Raw genomic sequence first — 8512 nt, forward strand, 5'->3', positions numbered from 1 at the left:
ACAAAGTTAGATATATTTTCTTAAAACCGGATTCTAATGTTTAACAAGACTAATTTCCCAGAAACAAGACTGTTTTACTCTCTTGAGATTCCTCTTTTGCAGTGAGCAGCACGGCTGATATATGATGTTTGAACACAAAGATTTAATGAGCTGAGGAGACATCCAGCAAGTTGAGCTAGGGGTTGAAACCCAGTCCAAGTTCACTTTAAAGATTTTATATTATGGTAAGGTCAGGGCTCAAGTTCTTCCACACAAAACTGAATTAAAAACATTTCTTTATTTATCTGGTTTTATCATGTTGACGCAGAAAAGTTATATTATAAGTTTCAGTCAGTGTATTTTTGTTATTAATTAAATAAAACTAATTCACTGCACAGCACTAGAATCAGCTGAAATATATTTATTTATTATTGTTGCTTATACTGTTGAAAGTATTTCCTTTGCCTAACACATTTAAATTAGACTACAATAACTGTGTGGTAATGAACATAAATTATGAATTGCAGAAACTCATTTTCTCTTTTAAACTTACAGACGATCAAGACGGACAGCATAGGTTGCCATGGGAGACGTGGACAGAGAGGTTTGTGGGTAATTGGTGTTGGAGTAAAGTGGGCGCCGGCGAGGGTTCAGGGATAATGATTTAACAAAAGGAGACCCAGCAGAGAGGATTCACCTCTATAGTGCAGAATTACATTATCTGGGCAGACTCTCTGTACGTATCCCTCTATTGATCCATCACTGGGTGCCGTTGTGAAGCCGCAGATGAGATTTAACCCCTGGCTTTAAAGCTGCAAATCTGTCCTTGCACTGAAGGTGTCACCGCAGACTGGAGCGGAGTACACAGTCAAACATAAACATCGCCTTTTCAAAATGACTTTATTGTAATTTTGACCCAAAACAATTTCATTATCCACAAATTCTGAGTGGTGACACAGAAACTGAGATCCAACTTCGTCGAGCTTTTCTCACATGGTAGATAATGGTTTGTCTCTACGTAGGCCAGAGGAGTGCGCAGTGGCATCGAGCTGGTGTGAGATATTCATCAATAGTTCTATTCAGAAACACTGAAGATGGAGTTATCCAGAGCAGCATATATCTATTTAACATGTTAAAACCGCTCAATTTAAAATGCCATTAACAAGGTTATTTGATCCATTTTCAGGAAGTGTGGAGTTGGAACTGAGTGAGCTGTAAAACATTTGACCCCATCAATAACAGACAAGCCTCATTTTCATCTTACAAGATGAATTTGTATCATTTGAAGCTGCTGCCAAAACACTGTACATCCATTTGTAAAGGGAAGACATCATTACCCTCTGTTGATCATCCTGTATCTCGTCTGGGTGTCCTTGAGCGAAACTCTAAATCCCTCTCTACTCACTCTCTTTGTGAATTTCTCTGGATAAGAGCAGCAAGAAGATGAAGACTGCAGAAATGTGGTTGGTGCAGAGGATCTAGGCAGTGAATGGTAATCATTTAGGTACCAGGGATTTAAGGATTTAGGGGATTTAAAGGTCACGCCTTTAGAAAGTAGCATCATTTGGTTTCATCATGTTGTCAGAGTGGGTTTCTCTATATTTTGAATGTCAGATGGCGGTCTCAGTTTGTAAATGGATCGGGGGAAACAAGCTAAAGAATGATTAAAAACACAGAAAGGATGAAGAAAAGGTTATTCAGCTTTTTCCTCAAACTGACCATTGACCAAACCTCAAAAGGATTACTGCAGTGATTCATGTTTTGCATAAATGCACATTTTATAAATGTATCATCAGGAGTTAACTCTAAATCCTAGAAATGCATAAGGACAGAAGAGGCTGCAGATTTCAGGTGTGTGTGTGTCTTGGTGTATGTGTCTGAAAATACCGGCAGCTAATCCATGGTCTTTTCCCACTGCTACAGCTGAGGAAATGATGAATAAGTAATTTCCTGTGAACAGGTTGTGCAGCCTCAAGTGTGGAGTTAACGGGCAGATGGAGGAGAGAAATGGGCTGGGGAGAAGAGTAGAAGTAGAATAATAATAATAATAGGAAGAAGAAGAGTGCTTGATGATGAAAATCTCCTGTTCTTTCATGTGTTTCTCAACACATATTCAGTATTGTTACTTTTACTGCCTCTACCACCACTGCTGAATTGATTTTGTGTTGTTTGGGAACAAATTCTCCTCTTCAGCTGAATATCTGCAGCCATTTTCCTCTTTCTTTGCTGGCATTTCAAGCATTTGGAAGAAGTTCTCAGTCACCACATTATTAGAAATTCCTGTATTTGTATTCAGGCAGCATCTGAAATAAACCAAATTCCTGGTGTCTCTTCCCATAACCAACCTGGTTGACAAGCAAGCACTCGGGTATTCTGATGCAAAGCGAGCCGGGCTGATAGCGAGGCTCCTTGATAAAGCAGTGAATAGAAGGCTCCTTTTCAGATCCCACAGTTCCCATTCAGCCCAGATGAATAGACGCGTCAATACCAGTCTGAGCCTCTAATAAGGGCTGAACTTCGGGGCAGCAACGGCCGTTCTTGACTGAGTCGAGTTCAACGGAAAACATTTACCTCTTCATACAAAATCACAACTGTCTGTGCTGAAAATTGTCAGGAGGCAACAGGTTCACTCTTTCTCTCAAACTAAATATATAAGCATTAAACTACGAAGTGCTAAAAGTATCTAACATTGCAAATACCTGCAAATCTTTTTACAGAGAAATATTTGCAATGCAGAAAAATGCAGGAAAAAACAAGAAGACAAAACAAAAACACTGATCAATAAAGTAAAGGTAATTTATTATCACAAATGTGTAAACTAGAAGCAATAGCGTCTAGGGGAACCAAGGCCAAAAACAAAAAAGGGAAGTGTCTCAGGAGAAAACAGTGCAAAAGAAAATGGCAGTTCACCCCTACAGTTTCGATTATCTGGAACAACGCGGAAAGAATAATCTTCTTTACACGGTTTAAAAGGCAGTAAAGGTTGTGAGTGAGATGCTGCTGTCAGGTTTCTGTCACACAGGGAGGGACTGAAGGTCAAAAATACAGCCAGAACTGTACCATTCCCAGCAGCCTCAGTTGGGCTTTGTGTTTGGTACTAATTAGCTAATGTTAGCATGCTAACACACTAAACTAAGATGTGATAAACATTATACCTGCATGTTAGCATGCTGACATTAGCATTAGGCTTAAAAAAACACTTAATTGAACTGTGGTTAAAACCAGAACAATTTGGAAGTAAATATTGAAAACAGGGACATTTTTAGGGTTTTACTGATATTTGTTGGGACACAAAACTGGGACAATCCCAAACAAACTGGGTCACTGGAGGGTCAGAGGCACTGGGAGCCGGGAACTTCTCTTCCAGATGTTAGAAACCTCATTCAGTCAGAGAAAAGCAGCAGCTGGAACCTGCATTTTTCTTTGATGAATCAATCGGCTAATTAATCATGAATGAATGGTTTCAGCTCTACAAGCACAACAACAGACGTCCAGGAAAAGAAAAGTAAATGATCTTCTGATAGGAAACAGGTGGAGGAAGACAAACTTTTGAACCACATCGATGGAGTTTGAGATTGTTTTGGTGTCTCCAGGGTCGATAATTTACTTTGTGGAGGAAAATGGTTTCAAAACAGTGAAAACTAATAATACTTAAACAAATATGTCTGTCAGAGACAGTTTTGGAGAAGATATACAAATAAATATATAAATAAACGTGACTGAATAATGTGCTGTTCAGATTCAGTCTGTTTAAGTGCGCCTGGCTTTGGTCATGTGAAATAAATGAAAACTTCAGCCTATTTGATTTAGCTGATATCTTGTCAGCCTGAGATGGTGAAAACGTTTGAGAAATCCTTTTCTAAAAGTGCAGGTCCAAGGTGACACCGGCCTGCTGAATGGATATCAGAGATCTGCACTGATCTCCAGTCACTTCATAAGTCGTCTTACAGATATTCATCATATACCCCTCGGCCTCTGACAGTGCAGAATGAGAAAGCGCGTGGAGGGCAGTCAGATAAATCAGCATGCTTTCAGTTCTCTAACACTGCTGTAGCATCCATCATGCGCTCTGTTTAGGAAAAGTAAGGTAGAGAAATGCCTGATGTTTTCTAAAATCCTACAGCTCTCTGGATGTGATTGAACTGTCCAACGCGAAAGCATGAGCTGAATAAGAGAGATTCGCGTAAGAGCTCAGGAATTAACGGCAAAAAGACTGAAAGGTTACAGTGAAGACTCTCTTACCCTTGGTGGTTGAGCGCTGCCTTTTGAGGATTTTCAATGAGCGTTTATTAAAATACAAATAAATGCAGGAAAAGTTGTAAAAATTTCTAGTCTAGGGAGGAGATTTGATCCATCCTGATGAGGTGTAAGCTGCTTTTTCTGATTAAGTAGGACGATGCATTTTAATCACAGCTGTACTCCTTTGCTGTTGTTTTTCTCCAGCTGTTGGACTAATTAGCTACCTTGTTGGAAACTTTGGTTGCTGCCTTTAAAATCTTCCTCAGGCATGACTGAGGGGGAACAGACAGGCAACAAACGCTGTGGCGAGGTCTGATTTTACAACTTTCCGTGGTCGAGCAGATCAAAGTGAAGTTCCCTTAAGCTTTGGTTGCGTATTTGAAGGCTTGGAAGTCAGAGCGTTCAGGCATCTTACAGTGTTTGATCTGATACTCTGTATTTAATGGTGGATTTATTTAAAACCAAACTCTCCTTGGGAATAACAGCGGCATCACTTTCTGATACAATCACAGAGCGACTGGCGAGGTGTGCATGAAGCATGAATGAATGAATGCCTTCGAGGCATTAAGGCAAAAATAATCTGTACCAAATGCAAAAAAACTGCAAGGGGTTAACATCATCAGCTTTAAACCACAGCCTGCTACAGCCTATCAAAGACAGTGTGGAGTGGAAGAGGTTATGATAATAGGGTGGCCAATCAGATTTCAGGAGCCACCCTAGACCTCCACTCTGGACACGGAGGAGGCTATAACCGCTGAATGTGGCCATTTTGTTCATTTTAAAACTTATAGTTTGTTTGCTAGAGTCTGAAGGTGTGAAGGTTTGAAGGTCAGAATAACCAATCAGAGGCAGGAAAGGGCTGCAGGAGACATTCAGCTCAGACTTGCGGAGTATGACTTGTAGTTGGGTCGGAGGAGGGCCGGATAATGTTTAATAATACTTCTTCTCGCCTCTGAGGCTACATATATAGGCATCCCTCTGATGGGTGGATCTTGTTGGGTGAACATGTAAACACATGATGTAAAGAAAGTAACAGAGGTCAGGACTCTTTGACTTTTGCTGGGTGACAGCTGATCTTTAACACGTCCTTTCTACTGCTGCCACTGCTGTCTGAAAATAGACCTGCCTGAGATAAAGACATTTATTCTCTGTGTCTTTATTAAGAATCTTAAGGCCAAAACAGAGACAGAGATCTTACTTAAACCTATTTGAAACAGGATGAACTATCTTCTAATCAAAGTCAAAACAGTGAGAGGTTTGAACTTCAATGAAACTCGTCAGCGCTCTGAGGCTGCACTTCTAAACTTATTTGGAGATATTTGTCGTCTTCTCTGCAGCTTTATACAGCAGAGAGGACAAATCTTTAGGAGTGGGTTGATCAATGAGATGAAAGAGGAAGAGGGCTGTTAGACTGATGAAAGAATTCTGTTACAGTGTAAAACACATTAAATTTAACTTAATCATCCAAAAAACTGTTTTTATTTCCGTTTATTAATCATTTTAAGCCCAACCTACCATTTTAATAATCAATTAATTATACATATGTTTTATTGTATGTCAGTTTAAAATGTAAGTAAATTCAACGTAAGTGGTAACATTTGTATAAAGTTAAGTGACTTTTTTCAGATAAATTCTGTTCACATATTTTAAAGAAGTTTGAGAAATGCTGCATATGAACTTTAATTAACTTAATTTACCCAAGTTACCTTCACAATAACAGCTACTTTTACTCAAATCAAACATATTTCATGCTGAGTTGAGTTGAACTAACTCATCTGGTTTTTACAGTGTTTTTAAATGATTGTGATTATAATTTAAACAACATTCTCATTTTCAAACAAGCTCCTGCCGTTATTATTATTATTATTAATGGTACCACCCAGACCACAGCAGTCGCAGAGGGATTTCATCTCACCGACACCAAACCCTCATTAGCAGAAGAGCGTCCTGCTGCACGAGCCATTCACCCTTCAGCTCCACTCAGCTTTATTTATAGAGCCTGTTCAGTTCACACAATGGGTGGATCATTACTGACTCCAAAGGCAGTTTAATCGCCTTTATTTGCTGTTTTTATGCTCAGTTGTGGAAACACAGTTTTATTTTCCTTATTGGTAATAAAAGCAGCAACCAAAGCTGTATGTGTGTGTGTGTATGTGTATGTAGTCTCTAATGGAAATGTGATTGGCTGAGGGTGCTGTGTCCTGTTTTTATCAATTAAAGCAGCGGTTCTCAACCTTCTTTCTTTAAGGGACCACTTTTCTGTCATTGAGTGATATATTTTATGGATATTTCCTGATATATTCAAGGAAGTTTATGTAAAACGAGCGATTTGGATAAACTCTGAGCAGATTATTTCCTGTGAATGTTGATCAGTTTTCCTGATATTTTGAACAATAATACAGACTTAATAGGCTGCTTTTTTTAATCTTTTGAGATTTTTACTAAAGCTCCTCAGCGTCAGTGCGCCAATAAGCATGCAGCAGGCTTAATGAATGAACATGAACATCATGCTGTATGGAAGAAGACTTGAAAGTAGAGATTGAGACCATAAACTTTTTAAGAAACTGTTTCATTTCTCCATAAGAATCAATGTCGGCCATTTGAAAGAATGCAGGTTTATGACACTTCAGCATTGAGGCCGTGAAGCTCTGTCCACTAATTACATACTATCAATAATATTTTAATATATATATTAATATTCAGGCCCTTTGCTTGAGTAAAAGTACTAATTGCACACTGTTAAATACTCTTACAGGTAAAGATTCTGCACTGAAAATGTCCTGTGACTGTTATTATTACATTGTTATGACTCGTGCGTTAATATAAAAGCAGGATTGTACTGTTTAACTGTTAAACAGAACTGCAATTAACGAATATTGATTGTTTGGTGTGTAAGAATTCTGAAAAATAGAGAGAAATAGCGTCACAATTACCCAGAATTGCCCAAAGCGACTCCTTCACAGTGCTCCTGTTATTTCATAAATTAAAATTAACTAAAAGGAAACATTTGAGAGTCTGAAAATATTAAATACCTGAGAAGTGATCAATAAGGATATTGATGCTGCAGTTGGGGGGGGGGGGGGTGCGGGGGGTTACCAGTATAGTGCGGACACAGTGTGTGTGGCTGCCCCCTCCAGTGACGCTCATCCAGCCGCTTTAGAGACTAGGAGGCTCTCCTCCAAGACCCGCAGACCGGAACAAGGCCGGACGGGAACCGGCGTGTTGGCGTGTCTGTCACCGTAAAAATCTCGAGCTCTTGTTTAACCTTCACGTACTTTCCTGCTGTTTTTTGTGTGAAAAGACAAATGAGCGAGAAAAAGCGAGGAGAAATGAAGAAGAAGTGACGGCGAGCTCTCATCAGCGCTATTCTACCCCTCTCCTCACCCCTTACCTGCTGTCCGGAGTGTTCGGGCTTACCAGCCACAAGATGTGCAGTTCACATTACCGTCAAATGAATTACAGCTTAATTACCTTGTAGTGGTCTTTTAAACTCATTAATCTTACCATGTGAGTTCAAATTGGAAAATAGATGTTCGAAAGGAATTCGGCTTCCACTCGTAACATCGTCTTTAAATTCATATGATATTCACTGTGCTGCTGCTGCTGTAATGAGAGTTTCTTTAAGCAGCAGAAGGTCAGTTCACTTACAGTCAATTTTACATCAAAGTGTTCCTAATTCTTGTTAAAACAAAAAATTTGTTTATGTTGTCTTGCTAGTTTTATCAGGAACAATGTAGCGGAGAGGGAATTCGGCGTCACTCAGAATAAAAAATACCTGGTGGTGTTGTATAATGTATTATTTATTACTATAATTCATAGCTCTGTATTATCTATTTACTCTAATTGTGTTATATTGCGCTCTCCTCTCTCTCGCTCCCTCTCACCACGAGTTGTATATTACAGTTATTGTACATAAGAAAAAACGACTTTTTTTCATAGTAATTTGTATTACATTTAACAGGGTTTCATGTATCCAGTGTAAAGTGTATTTCATTGTTAATGTCTCAATTGGTTATTCTGAAGTGGTATGATTGCGCCCTAACTAGTGAGCCTTATTGCTCTGTAGTGTTTTAGGTGTTGTTGTTATCCTAATATAATTAAAACAGAATCGCATTGCTTCTCAGTTTCCATTCCTTCCTCTTTATCCTCTCTTTTAACCAGCGTCATACAATATCATAGCTGGCATAAAACAGAGAGCTCAGCAGCAGATGGAGGAAAACAAAGACTGAAATGATCAGTGACAGATTAGCGTGTACTCCCGCTGTCACGTGTGCGCAGCGCGGACCGGGCGTGC

The sequence above is a fragment of the Morone saxatilis genome, unplaced genomic scaffold (assembly GCF_004916995.1).
Source record: "Morone saxatilis isolate NCDOM2014 unplaced genomic scaffold, NCSU_SB_2.0 Contig6, whole genome shotgun sequence".
NCBI classification, from domain to species: Eukaryota; Metazoa; Chordata; class Actinopteri; family Moronidae; genus Morone; species Morone saxatilis.